General features: G+C 37.1%; 1 long non-coding RNA gene across 1 annotated transcript in view; it reads right to left on the minus strand.

The window, feature by feature from the left end:
- LOC582553 overlaps positions 1-17,271 on the minus strand; it is a 57,530-nt gene that overhangs the window by 35,061 nt on the left and 5,198 nt on the right. Inside the window, exon 2 of the long non-coding RNA XR_004065482.1 lies at positions 3,017-3,122. This is a non-coding gene — a long non-coding RNA (polycomb group RING finger protein 3). The remainder of the gene's footprint in view (positions 1-3,016; positions 3,123-17,271) is intronic.

Genomic DNA, 17,271 nt, shown 5'->3' on the forward strand with positions numbered 1-17,271 from the left:
AAAAAAGAGGTTTGAGCATCATTTCCAAAGAAAAATTGAAAGAGAATCAGATACTTCTTCTAATAATGACAATACCGGTAATAATAATAATAATAATTAAAGCACCCAAATCCATTTTGAGATATGCTCAAGGCATCTGATGTGAACACATATGAAAACCCTATCCCTGGGTGATGCTAATCATAAGGGCTGATTGATAACTGGCGACATGTACATGTACATGTACATTAGTTCTCATTCAACTAACCTCTAAAAAACGTTTCTGTATTAATGCATACTCCTTTATACAACATGTTTGCATGGGTGTAGATGTACAGGAACGTCCTAAACAACGATTTCTTTTGAGTAAGTTTCGTATAAAAATTCACCTAGTGTGAACAGGCCCACAGGAACATACAGTGTGTACATGAACCGATGCTATTTCAGTTCAGGATACAGATGATTTATCAAGATGCTCTGATCCAGACGGCATTTAAAATTAGAATCTTTCCAGCGCAGGTCGGGGGCTACATGTAAGAGTCAGTAGAGGATACATTGATTCACATTGATTCACATTGATTAATTTTCTTCTTCATGCACATGTATTCACACTTCATTTATTGTATTTTCTGTTCAGGGGCCACATTCTGATTTCTGAAAACGATATCATCATCAACAATTGTCATAACAGACTCAAGTTACAATGTGAATGTCATTAAACCGGTCTATTCCAGGTGAATATTCTTTTTCTTCCAAAAAATTCAATGTCAACCACATTCAAAAAGTGTCAAGTGTTAAAGATAGTAGAATGTTCGTTTTGTTTATTTTTTTCCTCCAAATTTCAACGGGTGAATGCTCAACACCAAAACCATGAAGTTAAATGGTTTCTATTCAGTGCCTTCTGCAAATACCCTTCGAGGTAGTACAAACAAATTTGGTATTCAATCGATCAGCTGATTTCAATCTTTTTCTGTTATTCTAAATACTGCATGTTAAAGGAAGTATGGCATTTCACAACCTCTCACGATCATGAAAAAGTACACATACACATACATGTACATGATGATATGTATCATAGATATCACACATTGGTCATATTGTACACTTCTTTGTTAACATGATCTTTGTTAGTATCAAACCAATGTAATAAGGAATTTCTGTTGTACGACACTCTTTTGACAGATAAATCAATGAATTCAATGCAATTCAATTCTATTACATTCAATTCTATTCTACTGTATAAAATATTCACATGTACATGTACAATCTTTATTTGGTAAGTACAATTGTTTGTCTTTATTTGTGATCAGATGTTATTTCTTCCCCCCCCCCTCGTTTTTTCTTCTTTTCTAATCAACCTCTTCATATAAAATTGTTACTGCCTTTGAGCACAAAGTAATATTGATTACCACTATGGTACCCCTGTGTACATGTAGTTAAACTCATAAATCCCTGTCAATAGGACAGAGAAAAAATACAATAACACATCAGAAATGCTATTTCCTTCAAGGCTATATAGTTTTCATTACTCAATCTAATGCACTCCATTTTCTGAAAATCTTCTTTCCACTAAACCCCAATCAAATTGAACCCCTATAAAATTGAGCCATACCCTGAGGTGACCACTGGTCAAGCGAAAAGCCAGGGGTAATTATCCCCATACAATTCATGTCCGAGACTTAAAAAGATATCAATCTCAAAAATCAATCGTATGTCCTTACATACAATGCCCAAGATACAACTGATCGAAAAGATGTGATTGATTTATTGGACTTACAATGTGCACTGCGCAGATCGATTGTAAAGTTTAACAATGTTACAGGGGACTAACACTTAGGTACAATGTAACATGCAGACAAGGGGGGGGGGGGGAGAGGTAAATTCTAGTCTGGCTGAATATTGTCTTGGTCTGGAAAAAACCTAGAGACTAGGGACTTCACAAGATAGGGGGTGGGATTTGAAGTACCCCTCCATTTAATATTCCTGTCTGCAATTTTAATTTCTTTAGCCTCTTCAGAAGGCAAAATAATGAATGCCCTGCATGTCTGCAAATTTGGTATGAAGACGCTTTTTATTCTTGTTGACAAACACAGATATCTGAGGAGCTTGCAAGCAAATTAGGGAAAAGGGGAAAACCTTCAGATACATGTTTCTGTACAGGCCAACAGCAATTGTTTGAAACTTAGAATATGTATGTAAATGTGATCAAGGAAGACAAGAAAAGTGATCTTTATTTATAGGCAGGTGGTCTTTGGGTACAGGTGTTTTGGGGGTATATGTTTCTTTAGAACAGGTTGCAATGAGTTTACAATTCAAGGGAAACAAAATGTGATCATTAGAGACAGGTATCCTTGTATAGAGTGCCATGTTTCATAAAACACAGTGGCGGATCCAGGGGGGGGGTTGGGGGGGTTGCAACCCCCCCCCTTGGACGGCCCAAAAAAAAAAAAAAAAAAAAAAAAAAAAAAAAAGAAAAAAAGCAAGAAAAAAAGAAAGAAAAAAGAACGCACGCTGGAGAGAAACCCTTTCAAGTGCAAATATTGTGAGAAGATATTCAACTCATCAGGTAACTTAACCAAACACATGATAACTCTGGATATAACTGTGTATTTAACTGTTACTTGATTTAAAAAGACGTTATCATGCACTGCTTTTTATGGTCTCCATTGTGTTAATAGATGCCAGGAAAACATCACTTACGGGGTTCAAATAAACACCCCCAAAAAATCGGCTCGCCGCTTCGCGGCTCGTGGACGATGCTCCGCATCGTCATTATTTTGGTCAACCCCCCCCCTTAGCAAAAAGCTAGATCCGCCCCTGAAACATGTTTATCAATAACAAGTTACACAAACAGAAATCATTACATGTACATATGGCTGGCTGAGAGCAAATTTGTCTTTCATAGAATTATGACAGACAAATTTAAACATGATGAAAAATTTAATGAAATGGCCGAAGGTTTGCAGGTATTACTTGAATAAATACTTGTTCTATTAAACCATTTTCTATCACAAAATGAAGATGATCTGATACTCACATGTGTGTAAACATTCTGTAATGGTGGTAGCATCGATGAGGTATCCCCGACATAGCTTGCAGGTGATGTTCTCATTGATCTCATAGAGAAACACCTGCCTGTCCAACTGTAGAGACAAAGAAAAGAACAAAAATGTTAAACATACAAAACATCTTTACAATCAGTAGGCCTGTCCTCGATCAGCTCAAGATTGCCAAATAGCCCACTATTTCTGATTTGGGAAATAATCCCGAAATTACAAATCCATCTTCATCAGCTTGATACTTGACCTCAAAACTTGAAGCTCAACCTCGAGAAATTAGCTCAAGATATTTTGCTCAGCGTTCGCGCATAGTGCGAGTCTTCAGGCTGGTGAAGATGCACCGGACAAATAGCGGGATATTTTGCAAACTAGCCCAAGATGTCTTAGGGTGATTATCTCGACCAAATATCCTGCTAATTGCAACTTTGGGCTGATGATGACGCAAATTAACTGGATAACTTGCGATTGGGATAGTTCAAATAGCGGGATATTTGGTAATCTTGAGCTGATGAAAACAGGCCTAATAAAAGTCTATGGCAAAGTCAAGTCTGAGCTCCATGCTAACCGTTTTTCATGGGGGTCCAGACTCCAAATCGATTTGAATTTTTAAAGGGTCTAGAGTTGCAAATTGGGAATCTTTGTTTGTTTACAAGGCACCTGTCAGTATTGAGCAATGAATTTGTTGATCTTGAAAATGTATGACATGTACAGTGCATGTATTACAACTATTGGGCAATTTACAATAAATCATTATTTCACATCCAATTTTATTTAGAAAATAGGCCATACAACATGTTTCAGTAGTCTTGAAGGTTCTGAATGGTGAATTGTATCAACTGTTCATTAACCAGCAATGTACAACTTTCAATCAAATCAAATAACAATACTGGACCGGTCAGGGGCACCAGTCATGCCCCCTTACATTACAAGCCCCATTATATGCCTCTATTTGACCTTTCCCTTTAATAGCATACTGTACATGTACTAATTCTGAAGGCAGTATGTGATTAGAATAAATTTTTGTAGATCCATGTAATGTTTACTAGTCATGAGATTATAGGATTATCTCTTCTACAGTCAAACCTTGCTTCCAAGGTAGAATAGAAAGGAGCTCTTCAAACTACTGTACAGTCCAAACCTCAATTTTTTTGCTATTTTTAAGAATTAAACCCTCTTGTGACAATCATTCCTCATTGTGTGGTTTTGGCTCAATAACTTTTAATTCAGAGCCCTAAAAATATGGTGGATGCATTACCGGTAGAAGATAGGGCAAAAAAATCTGCACAGACAGAATGTTTGGTACAGGTACGTACGTATTTTTTCCATGTACACTGTATGAAAGAGGGTTTCTTTGTTGTACACTGTACAAGTACATGTGTACATACAGTTTGCACCTGCAAATTATTTATAAACTTACTGGTACTGAATATTTCTTCATTATTAACATTTTTCCTTTGAAGTCAAAGACGGTAACATGATCTGGTTGAACTTAGCGTCATGCACAACTCTCATTTCCTCCTTTCCAGCGGAGAAAATGAGTGTTGGCTTCCTCCAACAAATAAAAACCAAACATGTACATGTCGCTGGTCCTTGACCTAAATGTACAATGTACATTTACATCATACATTTACATGTACATCCTACATGTACATGAATAATACTTGTACTCCATTTAATTTTAATTTAATTTTAGCATTATACACGTACATGTATTCCTACATGAATCTAAAATTTATGAAATTATGAACAGATTCTCTGTTCTAAATTCATACATGTACAGTAGTTCTCTATTAAATTTAGCTTTATAAACATACATGTAATTTTAATCAAACTACATGTATATCTGTTTAGAAACCCAACCTATCTCAGGCACCCTAAAAACCTGTCCCTGACCACATCAAAAGGTGGTCGAGAGGTTTGCCACCACCACCCCCCCCCCCCCAAAAAAAAAAAAAAGATCTCAGGTACTTTTCGTGCATTCACACCGAACTAAATCGATACCCCAAGATAGCTTTGGATTTTGTCTCTGACTACATGGTTTATATTTTCAAGCAATCTGATTTACAATGACAGTCCTTCTTCCGCAAATAATTGAATGTTTGATTTAATTTGATATTTATGACAGTTTATCATTTCGTTTTTGAAAATAGCAATTGTTATACATGTATATATTTGCTTATTCATGATTCACTCTCAAAACATGCTCATTGTATTTTATAATATAATTGTTATCAAAAAACTGTACTTATATGAATGCAGAAGAAAATCAAATAAAATCAAATCAAATCAAATAACTTATTGAAGGGGAGCTTTATTATACATTCTATAACAAAACCCTCCATCAAATTATGCTTACCGTACTGTACATGCTACACAATGTACAAAGACATTAACAATCCTGAGTACACTAGTGGGAACAAGCCCACAAGTGTCAATACATAGCGGAGCATGTTGGTATGTTTGTATTCTACTCAAAGAGCAAGGTGGTGAATAATCCATGGTTAGCTGCAGACAAAAGAACTCAATTTCTACCACCAATAAAGACTATTGAGAGTTGCAGCTTGTGGTTTTAGGAAAAGCTTGGCTCGGAGTTGGACCTTTTCAATTCTCCTTTGGGCCCTCTTAAATCTCTTTTCTTTCTTTGATGATTCATTAATAGTTAGTACTGTACCTGTGCTACCTGTGCAAGTACATGTACATGTACATCTAGCCCCCCCCCCCCTACTTTGTACAAGTACGCTCACAGTTGGACATTCCAAGATGATTTACTTTCGGTTTTGAAATGGACATTCCTTCTTCCATGGACCCTACTAGTAGGGTCTATGCTTCTTCATATCAGAAGGGATGACGAACTTTGAAACTGACAAACATGTCCATGTATGTATGCCATAAAATTGTCAATACATGTACATGAAAGAATTTTTATCTCTGGCTTTGATTCTATCAATTTTAGGAAAGATTTTAAATAGATTAATAAATTATACAAATATTGTATGTACTTTGTTCTCTTGAGATATGTTGTATTATTTCGTTCCTAAAGAGCAAGTGACATTTGGCAATGAAGTTGTTATGTTTCCTTTAGGGCCTTTTTTAACAACCTGAGATGTCTTTTTAATGCTGTCTTTATAACGCTCTTTTAAAGCTTTCCACCAGAGCTGACTCGGTCACTGCTCCTGCATACTTTTTCACTGGTAGACCTTAATCTATCAGATTAGGAATAAACTTCCAAGATATCTGATTCATGTACATGCAATAAAACACATGCAAATGTACCATCAATTTGACTGTCTAATGTTAATATGATATGTAATGGATTTCTTTCTCTTGTACCTGTACATTTTTGTACATGACAAATGGGAGAATTCCCAATTTGAGTTTCGCATAGATATATTGATCTCATGTTTCAAACATTTCAAACTTTCTTATTATTGGTCAAATTCATGTACTGTACTTTCTCATTCTGTTCTCATATCTTTTTTTTCTTCTTGCTTTCATGCAAATGAACTTTTTAGTTTTTACAAAGGTTGGATGCCCTTTTTAAAAGAACCATTCAGTTTCATGGCTATTACAGTTTGCTCCAGTAGAGTGATGCAAAAGCACCTTAAAAACCCTTACAGAGGAATGCTTCCTCGGGTCTGTCACCTCAAACATGCACTGATCATTTCATTATGACAGGGAAAGCAAGCTCACACGATCGTGTGAATGAACACCCTATGCGTCTCCACCACATTCACTCTCAGCCACAGCTACGTGTACATGAAGACCCTGGTCGCTTGGCTAGTAATGAGCCATGCACTCGGCCTCCCTACGTGCCCAATTCCTCATAAAATCTCCCTAAACTCACTAGGAATATTGATTTCAATTCCAAACGGGCAACGCTCGCCAGGCACTTGACTGCGAGGGGAGGCTTTCCTTGTCTCTTTAAAGGGATGAATCACTCCCAGATGAATTCAATTAAGAAGCAATCAGGCATGATGAGTGCCTATACTTTCTGTCTTTACAAAATTCATCTCTCTGTTGAAGGATTTTAAGAATGCTAGCAATTTTAATGGGCCATGACTATGCTGCATAAATTATACAGGTAGTGTACTAATTCCACTAGATTGGGATATTGCAAGATTAAAGATACAGCAAATAGCATGTACAGTATATAAACCTCTGTTTACTGTACATTATTAGTAGATTGTATAAGTAGATTGTATGAAGTAGGCTGTATGCTTTAATAGCCACTTTTGTACTTAATCAGCTCTTTCATTTACATACTTTAATAGCCCCTGCGGCCTGCACATGAGAAACTTGTGCACCTTTTCTTTCTTTCTTTATTTACATAAACGCTCAAGCTTAACAACTTATTTTGTATACTGTAATAATGTAATGACTCATTTCTATAATGAATCATCCATTTACATTGATTTAAAAGTTAGAATGCATCACAAAGGCGACATCCTTTTGATCTCACCCCTTCCTGCTGTTTGTTTGTCACCACATTGTTTGTGGTTACAGTATATTGTCAAACTGGAAATGTTGGTGTTCGGAAATCTGTTGACAGGTTTCCTTTAAAATCCCATTGTTTCCATGAGAATAGAGGTGTTGTGGTCCACTGGGAGTCTCCAAGCTGTGAACCACAAGGTTTGGGGTTCAAAACCTGGTAGCAGCACTAATGTCCTTTGGCAATATTAATCTACATTTGCCACACTCCACCCAGGTGAGGTAAATTTGCACCCTGCAGGAATTAATTCCTTAAAATGCTCAGGTGCTGTAATGTCAGCCGTGCTAAAGTCACGATAATGATAATGGAGCGCCAGGGAGGCAATTTGCCAGACGTGAACTCTATACAAGACTACACTATTATCAATATCAACAAATATTTGTTGATATCAAACAGAAACTTCCTTTCATTGTTACATGCTATTATAGCTAAATTATTCAACTGTAAATGTTTGTTTTTTCTTTTGTGGCCTGATGCTATGCCATTGAACTTTAAAAAAGGGGGCAGAGGCTGCCTGTCCCCCCCCCCCCCCCCCCCCCCCCCCCCCCCGTCCCTCCCCCGTCCCTCCCCCTCTGAAAAAAAAAATTTCTTCCCATCCATGGCCTCAATGAGCACCCCCATTTTTAACAACTCTTTAAAGGGCACACAAATTACATATTTTAATGATACTGGTACTCTATATCGTGAGACAAATCTGTCCGTCTACATGTACATGTAGGCCTACGTGTACACAGTAAGTCCATGGTGTACATGTACGTATAATAAACGTACATGTGTATGCCTACAATGTACATGTACACGTAGCTCACTTAACTGAACTTTGCAATGTGACATGGCTATCAATTGCATCCGCGAGGGGGTATCATCTGAGCAATGATCAGAATGTGAAATCTACACAAACATCAATAAATCAAACAAACATAAACTCCCCCAAGATGTAACCTTAGTGAAGGTTTGTATAAATCACATTAGTGGAAAGTCACATTAGTGGAATTTCACATCAGTGGATTTTGTCATGCTTGTCTATTATGAATGTAACAACCTTCCTGTATCGATATAGAGTCAAACCTGTCTCAGTGGCCACCTCCCTATAAAGGCCACCTCTCTATAATAGTCACTATGAACATGACTGACAAAGAAAGCGGACAAAATATACAGTTCCTCAGGTAGACAAAGGAACATCCTTTCACTGCTATTATGTAAAACTGTGTAGAATAGGTGAATATGCGTGTGACACCTGTTCTAAACATTTTTACATAATAGTAGTGAAGGGATGTTCCTTTGTCTACCTGAGGAACTGTATAGTTTGTCCGCTTTCTTTGTCGGTCATGTTCATAGTGAGTGGCCACCCATATTGTCTACCTGTCTATAAAGGCCACCTGTCCACAGTGGCCACTGTTGTGATTCCCTTGAGTTGTCTCAGTATAGACAGGTTTGACTGTATTTAACATACTTTCAGATATTTTTATTTCAAACAAGTATGCCTACTGTACACTTTGTACAGTACCGGTATATGTTTACACTGTACATGTACATACATGCTGGTTTCAGTAATGATAGTAGTTTACATGAATTTGCTCATTTTACCTGTCAACATACAGGTACAGTACATTACATTCATTGTCTGTTTAGAGCCAGAACGGTGTTAATAGCACTTGGAAATAACTTGATAAAAGTATATTAGTTTTAACACCATTTTGGCGTCAGCATACAATGATTTATTACCCTTTCACTTTCTATTGAATGAACATGATCGATGGAAAGCAGTTTTTGCAGAACATCTGTAAGTTCATGACAAAAAAATTGATCTAATTCAATTCGACCCTTTTCATTTGTTCATTTTTAATAATTGCCTGTTGTCTCCTGGAGTGTAGCTTTGTTTATCTCCAGTGTTAGGATTTCTGTTAAAACACGCAGCTACATGTAGTTTACTAGATCTTTATCACAGTATGCAAGTATACACTGTATCAGAAAATGTTTTTGTGCAAATTTTGTGACATTTTTGTCTGATATTTGATTTGAAGGTTTTCAACGAGTAAGATCTGGTGTTTTGACATCGATCTGAGTTGGCCCTTGTCTCTCCTTTTTCTGGCTGGACAGGCCTTTCTTCAGGCTCTTGGTCGGCTTGTGACGTGGCTTTTGTCATCAGGGTATTAATTACATGTAGTTCCTATATATCTGTAAATATATTGCTGCCTTGTATTTTTGTTTGTACACCCTCCTTCCATTTGTCTGCCTTTTTTTGTTATTTTTGTATTTTGTTTTTGGTATTTCGTTTGGTATCTTTTTATGTTTTTGTATTTTTTTCTCATTTTATTTAATCTTTTAAATAGATGTAATTCTCATGTTTTGCTTTAATAAAATGTACAAAGAAAATATACAAAAATAAATAAATTCAGGTCTACACATCATCCACAGGGCGCTAATGACCATACAGTGCACATGCAAGTCAACACTGTAACAGTGTTGATACGTATGAGCAGGTCTGAGTGTGCAATCGTTTCTGATGTGAGCGGAAGGCCACAGCCGGCCGGCTGTCAGAAAGCTCGCGTCTGATTATCCCAGCTTCCTGATAAACACATCCTCACTCTTCCTCCCTAGCTCCCTCTGCAGGGGTTTGTACATAGTGGCTCAAACTCTTGTTCTAGCTGTTCCCGATTCTTCTTCGACATCCAGGTTCAAGTACAACAGTGCGTCTGTGCGTCTGTGCGTCTGTGCTCCATGTGGACAGAGACACCAACTTCAAAGATCAGATTTGCATGACATTTTTATGACTCCGCGAGTGAGTGCGCGGGCGAGGGTACAACATGTAAGCGTTTTTTAAATATTTTTTATCGCGTATGCGAAAATGCGTGAGAGCGTTTTCAGTCCCTCAAAATGCGTGACACCTGGAAGCTCTGCGTGGAGGTTCTAACCCAGGCGGGGGAGGGGACTGCGATCAGACATAGTAAAGATTCATTTCATGCAAAGTTTTTGAAATTACAGATGTATACAAGGACGAACATTTACATGTACACAACCTGTAGGACCAGCAGATCATTGTGGTCTAGTGGATAAGTCGTCGGACTGTGAACTACAGGGTCCAGGGTTCAAATACAAGCACAGCACTAACGTCCTTTGGCGAGACATTAATCTACAGTTGCCACATTTCACCCATGTGAGGTAAAATGGGTACCTGGCAGGACTCTATTCCTTGAATTTGCTACAGTACCAAGATGACAGCCATGCTATAAAAGCTGGAGTAATAGTTGCCGAGCGCCAGAAGTGTCAAGTTTGACAGACATGAGTGCTATACGATACCCCACTAGGCTACCCACTATCATTATTATAAATGAAATTGCTTAAAATTGAATTATCCAACTCATCACTGGATTCAACTTCTATCTCGTTTTTATGGGCCACACTCTCCACTCCATGGGAAAGCTTTTCAGTCAGCTGCACTATTACAGCCATGCTACATGTACATGTACATGTACATGTACATTAAAATAGACCATGCTAAAGAAGTCCTACAGCTCTAATTTGTCAATCATAAGGAAATTCATTCCAGCTTTCAAGAAGCCTAAAATCCCACCACTTAAAAGATAAAACGTTTGGCTCCATCGCCTAACTAAATTGGGCTGCTATAGCTTCACCGATACATGTACAATGTTCATGTACCGTACATGACTAAGTTTACATTATGAACATATCTAATTATTCTTTTGAAATGCAAGGACTAACACGGTACAGTAGCTTGCAATTACACAAAAGCCAGACTATTATCATGATGATAATTAATAACTACTAAGTACGTGTAAAGCACCGATTGGTATTCAGCATTGCTGCTAAACACCTAATTCCCATAGCCATACGATGATGTATTGATTTCCATAAACTAAGTCAACTACTCATCTAACGGCCGACTGGGGAGGGAGGTCAACAAAAGGACAGCGTGCAAGGAAAAACAAATTATGTCCTCCCCGTCTTTAGGATATATACCATAGTCCTTCGCCTCGAGAGGAAATTTAAAAAGATTGTTGTTCCAACATTCATTCAAAGAAGGAAATATACTCAAATATCCTTTGTTTACTGCACTGCATTTAAAATCAATCTTAAATATTATGAATACAAAGCATGACTTATAATACAACTGTAATTGTCCACCCACCTGTAAAGTTCAGGCCCCATAGAAGTCATTATAATCGTTGAGGGATTGAATGGAGAATTTATTGAGCGATAAAATATTTCTACTCTGACTCCATGATTGAGGAGTCCTGACGTACGGTCTGGGCTTCAAAAACAGACAGTTCCTGACAACTCTAATCAGTAATCAACATTCTGCTAGCTAGTGCCTGCTTGCTGGTTGCGTTTTGTAGCACAAGCAATGTTTGATGTTGTAAATTGTTATACATGTTCACGTATTCACGTACAGTGTACGTACCATATTACAAAAGTTGTATAGGGACTGTCCTGGATTTTGACAGAGTTACCGTAAAATTGGAATACATGACTTTCTCAAATTTAATATTTGGTGAAGATCGAGGTTGAACTCTAGTGCATCTATAATAAAACTCTTTAACTTGATTTATTAGTCCGTAAAGACAAGCAGATTTTAAAAGATAACACTTGTTGTTTGTCATAAGCATCAATACTGTTCTTGATGACAAAGGAAATATCACCACTTCAGAGGATACGTAAACATACGAAAACATGTGATACTGTATTAAATGCACATCATGTATTGTCAGGCTGTGCCTCACATGATTGGTCATGAGAACAACAAATTTGGGCAGCACTAAAAATACATTCATACATACCAGATTCATGAGAGTCACCAGAAATACATGTGTAGCCTCCTCCCCCCCCCCCCTCCCCCTTCCGCAGGTACAAACATGTACACGAACCTGCATTTTACTTCTATATACAAATATTTGTCAAAAAATCTAGAACAAAAACATTTGGGCAAAAGAATGATAACATCATAAGTGATCTTTTTCTCTTTACAGTGTACATTTTCAAATCAGAATGGACAAAAAATGATTTATCCTTTGCAATGATTTATCCTTTGCAATTTAATTTTTTTTCTCTCAATTTTAGATGAACAATGTAGATCTGTTATGTAGTTTGTCAGTTCATGTACAGTGTCCATGAGTAGGCCTACAGGATGTCCCATCGTATTCTTTACATGAATTTTTCAGAAATTCTGAAGATCATTCCAACTTTTTTTTTCACCATGAAAGTGAAACACATTCCTGTTGGAAATAGAAAACACACACGGGCGGGCAGCACTTGGGAGCACGGGTCCACACTGCACGGTGACAATGGGCAGGCAGCATGCGTGACTACACAATGAACGCTTATTGATTCCAAACCCGGCCCTTGAGATGATGATTTGATTGAAGTGAGAGAGACGCTCGTCTATCGAGGATAAAGCATGCAATGACCAGACTCGGAGTAGTAGCTAGCTAGCACCCAATTTATAACAAAGATGTGACGACTGGGTTTGGATAGGATGGGCTAGAGTCCAGGATAGAATGCATGTTCGTCTACAATGTTAGCAAATATGTTCATGTGCATACACTGAAAAGGAAAAGACTGAAAAATTAACAGACAGACAGAGGGACATACAGGACAGGCCTACAGGTGTACATGCACAGACAGAGGCCTGATGTGATTGCACCCTAAAATAAAGATGTGACTACTGAGTTTGGAGAGGATGGGGTAGAGTCCAGTCTAGTGCACGTGTACATTAATGTCGTTCTACAATGTTACCAAACATGTACACACTGAAAAAGACAAACAGACTGACACACAGACAGAAGGACATGCATGTACAGTGTACGTGTACAATGTAGCCTTATGTGTACAGATGGAGACATGATTTGATTGTTAACTGGGAGACAGCTCGTCTAGCGAGGATGAGACATGTCATGATGAGAGCAGCTAGTAGAACCCTACAACAAAGATGTGTACTGGGTAAAGAATTAGAGATGATGGGGCAGAGACATTTAGGTACAGTATATGTCCTCATCAGCTTGAGATTGCCAAATAGCCCACTATTTCTGATTTGGGAAATAAGCCAGAAGTTACAAATCACAAACAAAATTTGCAAACTAGCCCAAGATATCTTGGGATGATTATCTCGACCAAATATCCCGCTAATTGCAACTGCGGGCTGATGAACACGCAAATTAGCTGGATAATTTGCGATCGAGGTAGTTAAAGGTAATACAAAGTTTTGGGAAATTTTGAAAAATGGGTGGATAGTGATTCTTTACAATATTGATATAATTTGGATGCCCCTGTTAATGTATTATAAGCACTAGAAAATTTAGCCTCTAAAACACTTCTGCTTTTCGAGATAAATTGAATTTAAAAATTTACCGGTGCTCCCGGTAAATTTTGATAAATTTCAAATAGCGCCTACGTTCATACAATAGTAGCTGCGACCATGAAAATCTCTGAATATGTAGTTGTGATATATAATTTCTAAACGGGAATAGCTAGTCAGCCGATTTTAGTCAAGAAACATAGTTTTATAGCTTAATTATTATCTTGACCTTGAGAGGGAGCTATACAGCATAAAGAGATAATTATTTATAATTTCAAAACTTTAGACTCGATTTCAACCGCGACAACGATCACTGAATATTGTAGGATCGCATATGCTTCCAATATGTTCATTTGAACCAAATTCATGACCCCATACCAAAACTTTGTATTACCTTTAAAATAGCAGGTTATTTTGCAATCTCGAGCTGATGAAAACAGGCCTATGGACACATACAGTACAATGTACATGTACATTGTATGGACAGACAGACTGAAATTCAAAGGATGAAAGGAGGATAATTTTATAGAGTCAGAGACAGCAAGGCATTAAGCAAAGGAAAGCAAATAAATGAGACTGAGAGAGAGACACACACACACAAACACACAAAAAACACAGACAAACAAACAGACAGACCGACAAAGAAAGAGATCTGAGAAGATGTACCTGTACATGTATTGTACAAGGTAGATACAGAAGGTCAAATACATGTAGAGACAAAGAGAAATATCGACAGACAGTCAATAAGACTGTAGAAAAACTGACAGATTTAAAAAGGTATACATACAGTATACATGTACATGTACATGTAGCTCCATAAGATCACTTCTTTTTTCTCAGGCAAACTTTTGATAGAATAAATGTTTCTATTTACACTTTACAGACCTATACTGTACACAAAGTCTGTGAGGACACCCAAGACCTACAAATATACATTTTGTACAAACAAGTAAAACTACTGTAGGGCCAACATGTACATGTATATTTATGGTTTGCACCATAGTGAACATTTAATCTAGAATGATTAATGTTGAAATTAATTGATGAATGCCTAGTTGAAAATATATGTCAATTCATTATTTTTATGTCTGTGGCAAGGCTGGCAATCAGCACGATGAAATTAAATGGGAATTTCACAAGCTATAAGAGACCTCTCTTCCCTTTCAAGGTTACATTATTCTTGTATTGGATGAGCTGACTGGATCGCTATAATAGCACCCACAGCAATTCAACTTACCCCAATTATATCTTCTAAAAGCTGAAGCCCGAATAGAATTACAAGGCTATTGAGTTTGATCCAGTCTTTTCTCTCTTTTTTTTCCGATTCCTTTTTTTTTTACCCGGTACTTGCAAATTAGGTACCAATATCTGGGGTTTTGTAGGGCCAAATCTTTAAATTGGACATGTACAATTGTAAGACATATATGTTTCTTTATCCTTCTCTGTATATTTTTTAGGTGTATTAACTTTGATATAAATTAAAGGTGGCATGACCAGCTACAACAATTGTGTACATACAAGTACATGTACATGTACACAGTGTACATGTACAGGTACATGTATGTAGAGTAGTATGGGTGACCAAACTTAGTGGAGATTTAAAAAAAATATTTATTTGCTCCATGATTTCTCATATATGCTAGTAATGCTACACAAATCTATTTAGTTCAATTATTACCAACTGGACATCAAAATGTACAAATTGGTGCAACTTCAAAAATTTATTGTCAAATAATTCTAGAGATATCTTGATCTCAATATTTGATGTGGGGTCGGAAAGGCACTGCAACTGAAAAATAAGTACATGTACATACAATGTAAGACCTTAATGCGGAAATGGGAGTTTTCAATTTCAGTTTATAATAAATTGATCAAATATAGATAATTGCATTAATTTGCAAAGCATACAAATACAATCAGTCACAGTGGCCAATTTTTTGTCCATTTTTTCATAATTTCGCATCTAATTCCAAAGAAAATGTCGAGTTCCTCTTTCCATTGGAGATATCATTTTTTTCGAACTGTCCGTGAATTAAGGTCACGTGCAAACTATAGTCCCACCACCATACATGTACATTTACGTAATCACAACATGTATTAATCAAGTCTCAAATTCATATACCAGTACACCTGTAATGTACAGCCTACTGTATGCAGGCCTACTGTTAAAGGAGCAAGGTGATAACATTTTGGATACACACAAAACAAATTAAAGGGACTGTTGAACTAAAATTGAACTTGAGGTATAACTGTAATATCTCAAACAATATCAACAAAACATTCTTTTGTTCAGGTGATCGAGCTCTCTTTTATTTGCTCTGTTTCCGATAATGTAAACACTGTACATGTACATGTACAAGTAATAATTCCTCATCTTATACATTAAGATACTTATTTACTTACAAGTTGTAATTGCTTTTTTGACTAGGCCTTTTCATTCATGTACTGTACGTGTAGCTCTCGTTGGCACTTTTCAGAACTTTAGAACTATTATACATACACCAATGTACATATGTACATACATGTATATGGCTCTCTGCCAAGGTTTTTTTCTCTCTCTTTATTTTGGAGGGGGGGGGGGTTACTGGCAATACTGGCTCCATATACAGGTATGTACATATACAATACCACTTGAAGGCTCAAACAGCACTCTAATATTATACCTTTCACAAACATGAAGGCCCTGCCGCCTTTTTACTTAAAAACCCAAATTGCGAAACATTAATAAAATAATAGAGCCCTGAAGGGACAAGAACCTCTAACCTTCATACTGTACATCCAATTAAAAGTAAAACCCACTCAACTTCCTCTACGTCATGTACATGTATATTTATACAGTGTATTCTTACAGACTATATTTACATTATGAAGTAAAAACAGATGGGCTACTTTGAACCATTTACATGTCATCTCTGGTTCCTGACAAGGTCAGGAGAAGGTCACATTCACCACTACACCATGATGATGGAGAGCCCCCAAGACACACAAGGAAAACCCTGTAACCATTTGGTCAAAAAATTCCTAAATTGTTCATTCCTCTCCACTGCCCCATGCATAATAAATCATAACTTGAGGACTGGTCTGATGTTTCATGGCCATGCACCTTCAGGTTTTCAAACATATTTGTCAAAATATTTATTGTACACATCTCTAATAGCGATGTCCATCATTTGGTGTCTAGATCATCAAGTCTACAAGTGAGCCTGGATTTCATAAACATCACTGGCAATGAAACACAAGAAAAGTGTACATATTACATGTACATGTATGTATGATTACCATGATGTACATGTAGGCGTACATGCTGTATTTTACAGGTACATGTATACTAATGCACTTTACAAGCTTGAAGTACATACATTGTAAACGGGTACTGTCCTGTAAATAGACAAGTATACAACAAAAGTGCAAGGTATTTGGTATGGGGTTAC

This window comes from Strongylocentrotus purpuratus, unplaced genomic scaffold (genome assembly GCF_000002235.5).
Source record: "Strongylocentrotus purpuratus isolate Spur 01 unplaced genomic scaffold, Spur_5.0 spur5_contig_847, whole genome shotgun sequence".
Taxonomy (NCBI): Eukaryota; Metazoa; Echinodermata; class Echinoidea; order Camarodonta; family Strongylocentrotidae; genus Strongylocentrotus; species Strongylocentrotus purpuratus.